Here is an 11,089-nt window from a genome sequence, read left to right as displayed (position 1 = left end):
TCCATGCTAAGGGTTATTTGGCCAGAAGAAATCTATCGTAGATGGCAATTCCTCTCCCAGCAGGATGTACGCGGGACAGTTATTTCATTTACAAAATATATCTAGTGTATAATTTGCAAAATGTAGAAGAATATTTAAGGATTGGTTTTCTCTTCATTGGCAGATACGCAGTCTTTTCGCATTATAGGACTTATACCAGGTTTTACATTTAAAGCTAACAATGCTATATTTTAAAACATCTTACTGTCTTTTAACAATATAAAATAGATTTGGTGTTGATAAAATTCTGCACAACGTTTTGATAATACGGGAAAAAGAAGTGTGTTAAAATGTGTCACCTTTTAGTTTACATATATTTCTATATTACATTTGTGATGCACATGTTGCATAGAATAGTTTTAGCCGGGACCTTGTGTTTAAATAACTTCGTCTCTCTCCTCACTTTAAAGCATTTAAAAATATTTTAGTACCACTGAGCTCATTCAGAAGAGATCCCTAACCTCAGTGCACTGTAATTATTTTTCCAGTCCAAGCATAATTAAGATAACAATTCTCAAGTCTGAATAACTCTTTACAGCATATTTTCATAAATACTCTATGGAGTTATGAAATAATTAATAGATAACAACTTTCATGAAGTGCTTGCTGACATTTTAATCCCAAATCATCACTATGGGCAGGACATGCCTCTGAGAGATAGCACAACTGGGACGCTGCCCAGGTGATTTATAACTTGGCCCTGGTCCCTCCTGCTGGGATCACCATATGGTGTCCATGGAAGGGACAGTGACACACATCATTCTGTAGTAAACACCAAAGAAGCCATATTCAGTGACATGTGCACCCACAGTCCTCCAGGTGAGGGTTTTGAGTGCATGTGGGTTTAGAACAAGGAAAGAGCCAGAGAACTGATGCTTGGGGGGATGTTTTCTATCATTAGGGAAGCACATTTTGTAAGGGCTTTGAAAGGCAATTAATAGCATTAAGGAAAAAAAAAAAAAAAAAAAAGACTTACTATGTACTGATCACAGAACCTGCCGACTAGGCTTTTTGTTTTAATCAGAGCCTTTTGTTTCCTTGCACCCTGGCTGCCAGCTTCATCCCATGGAGCAGGAGCCGGGATGTCTGCTCATGGCTGTCTCGCTGCGTGGCTGGCAGGAGGTGCTGATACCGGGCTGAAACCAATTTGCACCCTGCTTTTGGAAACCAGCTGCGTGGATGTAATTACATTAATAGGTGGAGTTATGCCCCGCCCACTTTCCCCATCACTTCCAGCTGCAGCACTTTTATTGTCACTGAGGCAGTATTATGTCACATTAATTTTCCACAATACCCCCCACGGTTGGTGTGTGTCTTCATAACTCAGGGCCCATTTTACAGATGACTCACGTAAGAGTCAAGGTTATTAATCTATTACAAGACTGCCTGCAATCCCGGTTTTTACAGTGTTCCTACATTGCTCACAGACTTAAAATCTGGAGCCACTCATATTACTTATTAGTCGAGCAAAATAATTGGAAGCGTTAGTGCAGCTGTTGTTTTACAGGGCCCCGGGCCACGGCGCTGCATGCCGGAGAGTCGGCGGAGCCTCCTGTCCCCCGGGGTGGCTCGGAGCTTCGCAGCCAGACCTGCTCAGGGCCAGGAAGCACCTTTGCTCATGAGCCACAGGCTGCCGTGGGGCCACGCCGCTCCGCCTCCACTCCACGTGAGTCAGGACACCTGAATGTGCCCTCAGGTGCTAATTAAAGTCCACTTCATGCACAGGAATATACTTCCAATTAACATAGTAGCCCTGGAATGCATTGTGGGATGCGGAGAAGAGCAGAAGCTGCTGCAGAAAAAAAGTAATTGGAGCGTTTAAATGACAAGGCCCTTGTGATTAGTCTGTGTTGTCATATGAATTATCCCACAAGAACCCAGCTCCGGGTTCCAAAACAGATGCTCACGTGATGGTTTTTCCAGGACGCCCAGAAGGTGGGCTTCTCAGCCGTCCAAAAATCTGAGGAAATGGGGCTTCTTCAGTTTCCTTGCTCTTGAGCTTCCCAAGTCACTGCATGGTAAAGAGACAGAGCTACCGGCTGTTCAAAGACCTTGAGGAAGAATCTGTAAAGGACAAACAAGTATGTGATTCCGAACGCTGTTCTGGAAAAAAAATCCCAAAATCTCCTTCCATGGGAGATCTCAAAGTTTATTTTTTTGTTTTGGAATGACTTCTTATTTTGGAATTTCACTTGGAATAGATATTCAGAGAGACTGCTGATTCAAAGAGTCTGCTGATTCAAGTCTCAGTCGTGAATCAGCTGTTACTCATCCATAAAATTAATAAATTAGGTCCTGTTTCTTAATTCACAGAAGTCTGTCATCAATTTATCATTACCCTTTCTCATCCTTTCTCAAACATTACCCAAACACTGTTCAGGAGAGAAATAAGGAGGAGACAGTCTATCTGAAAGACTGTGCTGAAGCCCAGGATGTTTATTTTTCCACAGAGAGCTAGTATATTTTTCTTTTTATTCTACTTTGCTTAAGGAAATGCTGTAACAAGCCCTTCCACCACTTTGCACCTACAAGCTGTGAATCCTATACCAAAGATCCACTTCAACAAGAAAACCTGTACCATCAAGTGGTCCCCTGTGTGCCCGGGACATCTGCAAGCAATAATCACATCAGACTCCATTTCCTGCAGCTACCTACATTGGCTTCAGATGCGCTTAAATTCTGTCTGTCTTGCAGCGGTCTTGCAATGAATATTTATATAAAGCTGCGATTGCACACTGTGTCCACAGTCTGTGGTCTGTGCCAGCAAAATAAAGGGCCTCAACACCACAGAAGGTTTTGAGTTTTGAGCTGAATCATAAGGGCGAGCACAAAAAGCAATTTAAGGTGTAGCCAGCTAGCAAAAGGGTGTTGGCACCTGCAGTTCATATTCTTTTTGCTAAATCATTTGCTTTTACAAGCATTTAAACAACCTCATGGTGACATGTAGACCACAACTTTTGAGTAGTTTTGTGTTTCTGATATTGTCATCCTATGACAACAGTAAACACAGAAAATGCTGTTGCCTCCAACAGCAAACAAGGAGGCTCTTCGAGTGAGCTGCTACAGAAAGCCCTGCTCTCCCTCTTTCGACTTCTTGGGAACAAGTCCTCCCAGAGACTCTGTCAGCCTTCCCCTTTCAGGTCTTCCCAGATCAGACTCAAAGAAACAGGACGGATCTCACTTCTGTAGCAGCCCCTCTTCCACTTTTGGACACAAAGTATAAACAAGCAGCACCAGAATCATGCCCAAAAGTATCTGGTTTTGAAAAATATTAACAGCATCGTGGAAACCAGACGCTGGGATGACCCAGTCTTCAGCCTTGCTTAAACACGTTGCACGTGAGGAATCACGACTGATGGGTTGAATGAGAACATCTGCATGTGTAGCCAAAAAAAAAAAAAAAAAAGAATTATTTTGCACTGCTCCAACAGAGTCTTCTCTTTCAGTTATTTTGATACCACACTTGTTTTGCTTCACCTCGTCCTGTGATTTTCATCACTGAAGAAATTCATACTTGCAATACTCAACTATATCATTGGAATTTGGGGGGAAAGGAAGAGATTGAGGCAGCTGGCACAGGAGGGCTGACAGACAAAAAAAAAAACCAAAACAGAAGTCAGCACAGTCATTAGCATGTTCAGTCCATCACTCTTCATTTTCAGGAAAGGGCACACTTAATTTCTTCTTCCCTGCTGTTGGTTGTTATTCAGTAAAATATTCTTGTAGTAACAAAAAAGGTCCTCAGCATATACTTCACTGAGTGTATACATGAATCCCTGCAGCACGTATATAAAACCTTTCCAAACGGAGATGGACTTTTGTTAAACAGGTCCATGAAAGGAAGGGAAAGCCACTGTAATTCCACATATGAAATTTAGTTAGTCTGAAAATACAACCTGGAGTGACGATAAGGACTTCCTTCTCTCTGAAAAGAACTTAGACTTTCTCCACTGTTTTTACACCCTGTTCCTCTTAGAATCAAATCCTTGTGTCTTGTCTGCACTATACAAGTGTAAATGTTTAACTTGTCAATATATAGTAGTGATAAACAATCAACTTTGTAATTTAGACCATAATAAAAGGTGAAAGTTGAGCCTTTCACTTACCTTCATTTACTTTTTTGGAGGTCAACTGTGAAGTGCGAGCATTCATTCTAGGCATGCAAAAAGGATCCAAACTTTTACTGAAGAAGAGTGTTATTTTTATGGTTGAAGATTAACTCAGTCATAAGGTCCTTCTTCCCTGAGAGAAATAGCTTTCAGCCTTTTGAAAACATGCAAAATAAAGCCCAGCAGCTATTCTTCTATAGGAACACCTGCTTTACTTTTTTGAAACTAAAGATTATTTTACTCTGTAAGAAGAAAGTATTCTTTGTTGTGACAGCCATATATATTTATATCATTTTAAAAATGTTATTTTATTTAATTTTGATAGTAATTTTGATTTGAATAATTTGAATAATTGCTATCTTTTTCATTGCATGTTTTCCTTTCTCACAGATATGTTTAGTAAATATATAAACATGCTGCAGTTTAAAATATAACGGAAAAGCAGGCTATTACTTCATACTTCTGCATGTATTAAAATAACATTATATGCATGGCCTGTTGTATAGCTTGGCTGGTGCTAATGCTCAGGAAAAAAACAGTGCACAGACAAACACGTGATGTACATGCAGGTGCAATTCAGACACTACTTTTCAGCTCGTTGACACCACGTAGGAAGGAAAAGAAAGAGCAAGAGGACATTTCTATGCAGATCAGCCAATCCCTCTGTGTTTCTCAGTCCCTCTCATTAACACGGAATGAAACACACATTCATCTCGGGCTGTCAGATTTACTCTCCAGTTAATATTTGCAAAGCACAGTAAAATGGAATATGCTAGACTAGGGAACTGTGGAATATGCTTATTTATTCCCTGCCACATCTGTGGCAGTCTTTTTGAGAACTATTCATCAAATGATGCATTTATAATTGAATGGTTATTAATTACAACGGTATAGACCTGCATGTTCTCTTTGTTATATTTTTGTAGAAATGCGAAAAAAAAGTCTTATTTTTTATTATTTACTTTTCCATTGGTGTTAATGTTAATAGTTTTCTTACGCTATTGCTCTCTCTCATCTCCATATATTCAGTAAAACTAATGCAAAAATGCACAGCTCTGGGAATTAATACAGAGAACTTAGCCCATAAAAACACTTCTCAGGCAAAACTTTAAGGACTACAGTAATAGGTTCATTTAGCAAATACCTAAGGAACTTCCCAGATGATACTATTAGGATGTTATATTTTTAAGCTAGATAAAATTCACTTCTGTGTTCTTTGCTGCTGTCTCTTGATATTTTTTTTAAATGATGCATGCTCAATCTATCAGATGTATAGCAGTGCTAAAGCTTTAAAAGAGGTTAACACCTGAGAATGAAGAACCTCACTATTACAAACATATGCTGCATGTTATCCATTCCTGAAAACCTGCCTGGTTGATCAGTCTGCTGAAAAACGTGTGAAAACGTAAAAGAGAGTGACCACCAGCATCCCCGTGACACGGAATAACAGTAACAAGATGTAAGAGTCTGGTAAGAGGCTCTGTGTTTGGAAGATGATTCCTGGTTTAATTTTGAAAGGGGAAGCTGCGTCCACAGCCCATTTCATTATAGTGCTATGAGCAGTTCAGCCCTCTTTATTCTTTACAGAGAATTTGTCCTCTACCACCATCAGTTTCACAAGTGGAGGGCTGTAGGAACTTCATTTCTGAGAGTCACTACCGAGGGCAGGTGATAATGAGGGCTGACAGAAACAGCTGGAGAAAATGTCCAAGATGTAGAAATTTAATAGATTTTATATAGAAAATAACATGGCACTTAAGAGCTCTGGCTGTAGGCAATTAGTGAAAGCGCAAGGTGATTACAGCTGTGTTATGGCAGAGGTCTTGCCCTCTCAGTACTCCCAGCGCTTCCACGCACCTGAAGCACTGCACAAATTACCTTTCTTTGCTAGGAAATCCCTTTCATTTGCATTGAGGTAGATCATTGTCCAGTTGCCTTTCCCGCAAGAGCGGGAAAATGCACAGAAAAAGAGAGAAAGGATGCTCCCCATTTCCAGAAAAAAAAAGCAGAGGTGGGCAGGTGAAATGCCCGAGAAATTACACCAAGCGTAAAGCAATCCTGCTCTTCTAACGTGTTTTCTGATTCCCACTGGCCTGCGCTGCTGCTCCAATGACCGTGCCCCTCCGTGTAGCCGCAGAACCAGCCGCAGAGAGCGAAGTACGTGGGGCTGTGTGTGCCAGAGGAGAGGCAGAGCAGCGCGAGCTGCGGCTGGGGCACAGCACGGGCCCCCCAGGGTGCCGCTGCGCCGCCGCGGGGGCCGCCCGGGTCCCGCTGCCGCCCGGGCTGCTGGAGGAGCGTCGGAGGCAGGAGCATCCTAGGCCTGCCCAAGTGCTTCACAAACATGAAGCTGGTCTGGCAGAGGTGGGTGTCACCTCCTCCTACTCTGTTGGAGAATGGCTCAGAGACAAGGGTCCTGAGCCCACCGAGCAGTTGTACGATCAGAGCCTGCTCTGGCTGCTGATGCTGGGCCTCACTAGGGTTTGCCTGCAGCTGCTCGCAGCTGCTGATACAGGAGGAATGTCAAGGACGCTTCAGCCCTGTGTACCGTGGTGTGTCGAAAACAGGTTAAGGGGAATTAGGAATAGTGGTCTGAGAAACCCAGTGTTATGGTAACGGTGGTCTGAGAAACATTGTGTTATGGTACTGTCGTGTATCGAAAACAAGTCAGCAGGAATCAGAAATAGTGGCATGAGAAACTTAGTGTTATGAGAAGCTTGTGCTGTAAGCTAACTGCAAGTAGGTGGGCCGTGCGAATACGACCTTTAGAGCTTAAGCCAATCAGCTAGTGACTAGTAGGCATCATAATTATCATTGTCTGTATAAATATATGTACCCTGGACCAATAGACACACACGTTGATTGATGCTCTATCCCCCACACTGAACCCGTCCCAGCGTGTCGTTCCTCCGCGGCTCCGCACGACTCGAAGTCCAACGGCTTGTGGAGCCGCACGTGGAGTCACCGGGGCAGGGCCGGAGAGAGAATACAGAAATAGCCGATTGTTGGCCGTATCCCAGCTGAGCTCTACTGAAACCGCCCCTGCTTGCAGGCCCCAATTCTCTCCTCAGAAACGGAATGGCAAAATTCACCCTGAGCGCCGTGAATGCCAGACAGCGCCTCAAACGCAGCCCCTTCAATCCAACGCTGAGGAACATCCAGCATTTAAGGATTATTTTATTGCCAGTCAGGGCCTGTTCCCTCCCGTGGCTTCAACCGGGCTTTCCATCTCAGACTGTAAAGCTGGATTCACATGACTATCCAAAGCTGGCAGTGCCACAGGCTAGTTTTATAAATCAGAAAAGCCTATTTTCCAGCTATTTTTGCCAAGCGGCGAAGAAAGTCCACCAGGAGTAAAATGGCTGCTTGAGTAACCAGCCTCAGTTAACTGGGGCTGGGTGTACATATTATTATTTTTAAATATTTAATTAATGTTTATAAGAACCTCCCACAGGTCCTTAACGCTCCATGTTGCACTTGAGTTGCCCTTCATAGATGAGACTCTAAGAGAACAAGCCCCGACCCTGTTCTGGAGAGCAGGAGACTGTCAAGCGTAAAAAAAAAAGTACTGTGTCATAGTTTCTTTTCACGTAGCTCCTGTTTTACAAGTGCCTCCCTCCAGCCGTTAAACAGGTGAGCAGTTTTCTTACAGGTACCACAGCAGGAGGGGGACTTGAAAACACTTTGCAGGAGGAGGAGGTGACCTCAGGGGGCTTCTCCCACGCATTCTTCCCCCATGCCAGGGAGGAACCTGATGTGGAGGGAGAGGAGGGAATGAGGTATCATCACACATACCACAGATAAAAGGGCTGCAAGAAATGTACCTATTGACATTAAATCTTCATTTCCCTGACAGGTGTTTGCCTAATAAGACACAAAGTTTTGCTGATTTTCACTTCACTTTGGAGGTAGTGAGGTCTTCTTAACACAAGCTGTAGGACTTGCTTGAATTAATGTATTCCCCAGCCCGGTAGCTGTAGTTGAAGCAGAAAATATCTCTTGGAAAAGTCTTTCGTTTGGATTTTGAAGTTGCTTGTGAAGGAGAAGCAATCTTTGGCAAATTGTCCAGGGGCTGTTTTCCTTCCCTGTTAAAACAGATTAAAAGATCTATCAGGACAACTCCAGGAAACGTGTGTCACCCTTTAAACTCATTTTTCACACTGTGTACTCCTTCTTGCTTATTACTCTGATGGCATTTTCAGAAACATTGCATTTCTCTCTGCATATTCTCGGCCTGTAAAGACCTGTGCTGTGCAAACTACATAACTATTGACATAAATGACAGGCCTGCAGCTGAAGACAGCAGTGATAACATCAAGCTCTGCATACAGAGTCCTATTTTTTTATTTTTAGCTTTGTTGGGAGGGGAGGGGGGTTTCCTGTGAGTATAAAGAAGTGGTGGTTGGCTGCCTGCTACAAATAATTTCTCATGCAAATTTTACCCGAGGTTGTGCTTAAAGTTCTCTTATATCTGAATGGAGAAAATAAAGCCAGCCATACAGGGACAATAGTTCATTTTTAAAAAAATATATATGTATACATAAATATATGTGATATGTCATCTTAACGCCGAAAAGGGTAGAAGAACTTTCTCCAGGGGAACGGGCATATGAAGGTAACGTTCTAACTGCAATTTGTGCAACACAGCTCTAAAGCAATATAATTCAGAATCTACAGGAATCTGTGGGAACGTCCCCATAGCCATCAGCGTGCACTGAGCCAGGCTCGGGGGGTTCCGAACTCTGCCCCTGCTCCCCTGCTGCAGGAAAGCAACATTTCTGTAGTTCACTAGAGCGCAGCAGTGAAGCGTTCATGTCTTCAAAGTTCTGCAATAAGCTTCCCAAGACCTTACTATGCCACTCAAGAAACAGTGGGAAACAATACTCTAAAATAACGTTTAATGTCCTCATTGAATCTTTCTGATAAATGCAATGAGGATTCAGTCACTCGTTATTTACTCCAAAAGTGGATTAAAATGTGCCCACCACTGAAATCAAAACAAAGCTTTTAAACTAATCTCGGTAATAAACAGTCCAGTCGTTTCTTTCAGGCCTGAAAATATATGTGCTGCAGTCAAAAAAATTACTAGAATAGCTAATTAGCTCAGTACAATTAATTGATGTGTTCTGTAGTGTCCTTAGAATTTAAATTCTCTAATTTTAAATCATAAATGAAATAAAATTAAGCAACATATTTTAATTCTCAATCCCATTAGACATGCACTGTATTTTAAGCATGAGGGATCCTGAAATTCACAGTAGACATTTAGTGAATAATCAAATCTGGAAGCTCTAATTTGTCATAGGCACAGAAAGGGCTTGATAAAAACCAAGCCTGACAAGTTAATTAAATAAGTCCGAATATATTGGATGGTAAGAATATTTGCTGGCATTTATGTGTTGTTTTATTGCTCTAAAATTTATTTTGGCATGTAGGAAAAAAATAAGAGACAAATAAGAAAGACTACAGCATGTAGAATTACGAATCTTGACAAAAATTATATTTAAATATTTAGTGCCGGATTGCCGGATGCAATCTTCCATGCTTTTTATACAAAATTTCCTTCTCAGACAACTTAGCCAATATTTAAAAGCGCATTTTCATAAATGGCTTGGCCTGAAAACCCTTTAACCTGATGAGTCATTCCAGATCATGCTAAAGCTTACTCATGAGGAAGAATGTCATTTCTGGATCCTTAGCTTCTGGCCTCACGAAGCAGGACGCGAGCTTTCCTACCAGGAGTGAGAAGAGTCAGTGCAGTGTCCGGGTGCTGGACTCTCACAGCGGCAGCGGCTGAGCTCTTGCGCTCCCCGCGGGCCACGACCACCGCCTCCGTCCGCGGGAAAAGCTGCTCAAGCGGATCGGGAGCTTGCGGGCCCCAGCACAGCGGCTGCCTCCCGAAGGCCCCGGCCGGCTGCACGTCGGCTCCTCCCCAGGCCCGCTGTGCGCCGCCAAACTTCCACGGAGGCCTTTTCTGAGAGGGCTGGCACTGCCAGTGACTGCCTTCCAAAAACTGAAATTCTTGCCTTCAGAAAGATGGTGAGCCGTTTGTGTCTCCCTCTCCCTCCCTCCTTGCGCACAGGTAGACAGATACACACGGACACCCCCGTCCGCACCACGTGTACATACACCTGTGAGTGTACGGGTGTATGCACGTGTATGTATGCACACATTAAAGGTGGCTTTGTTTGCTTTCTCTTTCCTCAGGCTTCAGGAAGCCTGCAGTTTCAAATACTTCCCTAATGGCTGCCAGCAGCGTCCTTTGGCAGGAGGGGAAGGACGTGAGGGAAGAATCTTATAAAATCCCATGATTCAGGGAGCTGGGAGTCAAGATGAAACCTTGTCACTCATAAAGAACCTGTGGACATTGGCAGCAACTGAACCAAGACCACCCACAACTTAGCAATTCTTACGTTGTTTCCCGTTTTGAGGTATATTTTTGCTACTACAAAAAAGCAGCTGATAAGAAACTTGGTATTTCCGTGACATTAAGAAACTGTCATCATTTAAGTATTATCGATCATTCAGATGAAAAACCGACTATCAACTGTTTGGCTGAAAATAATATTTTGGTGCAACTGCAGGTACAGGTTTAACCCCCGACTGGCGGTTTGTTGCCACGCAGCACAAGGTGTGTTTTGTAGGAGTCGTCCCAAGTCAGACTCCCGACGCCAGAGCGCCACGTCTCTGGTAGAACCGCGTGGCCATAAAACCTCCCCGCAGCTGTTGCCTTTGCAGCGGATCCTGTTCAGATCCTCCCTCCCAGCACAGAGGACGCAGCAGAAGATCTATTGCAGCCTGGGGTGCTCTATTCTATCGATATTTTTTCAGCTGCGATCCCAGCTGACAGCGGACTCCAATTCCTTTTCGGGTCCTTTCCTTGTAACAGCTCCCTGCCTGCCCGACCAGCCCCGTTCCTGCCGCTTCGGAGAGGCTGCGCCGCC

General features: G+C 43.4%; 1 long non-coding RNA gene across 1 annotated transcript; it reads right to left on the bottom strand.

The window, feature by feature from the left end:
• Nucleotides 1-4,395, bottom strand: LOC116965231. The gene is made up of 2 exons (XR_004409214.2): nt 4,146-4,395; nt 1-2,103 (listed from the first exon to the last, which is right to left on the bottom strand). It is a non-coding gene; the product is annotated as an uncharacterized LOC116965231 (long non-coding RNA).
• Nucleotides 4,396-11,089: the final 6,694 nt, after the last annotated feature.

Source organism: Tyto alba, unplaced genomic scaffold (assembly GCF_018691265.1).
Source record: "Tyto alba isolate M040663 unplaced genomic scaffold, T.alba_DEE_v4.0 Super-Scaffold_14, whole genome shotgun sequence".
In the NCBI taxonomy this organism is placed as follows: Eukaryota; Metazoa; Chordata; class Aves; order Strigiformes; family Tytonidae; genus Tyto; species Tyto alba.
Note: the sequence above shows the minus strand (reverse complement) of the source record. Positions and strands in the feature narration are given on the sequence as shown.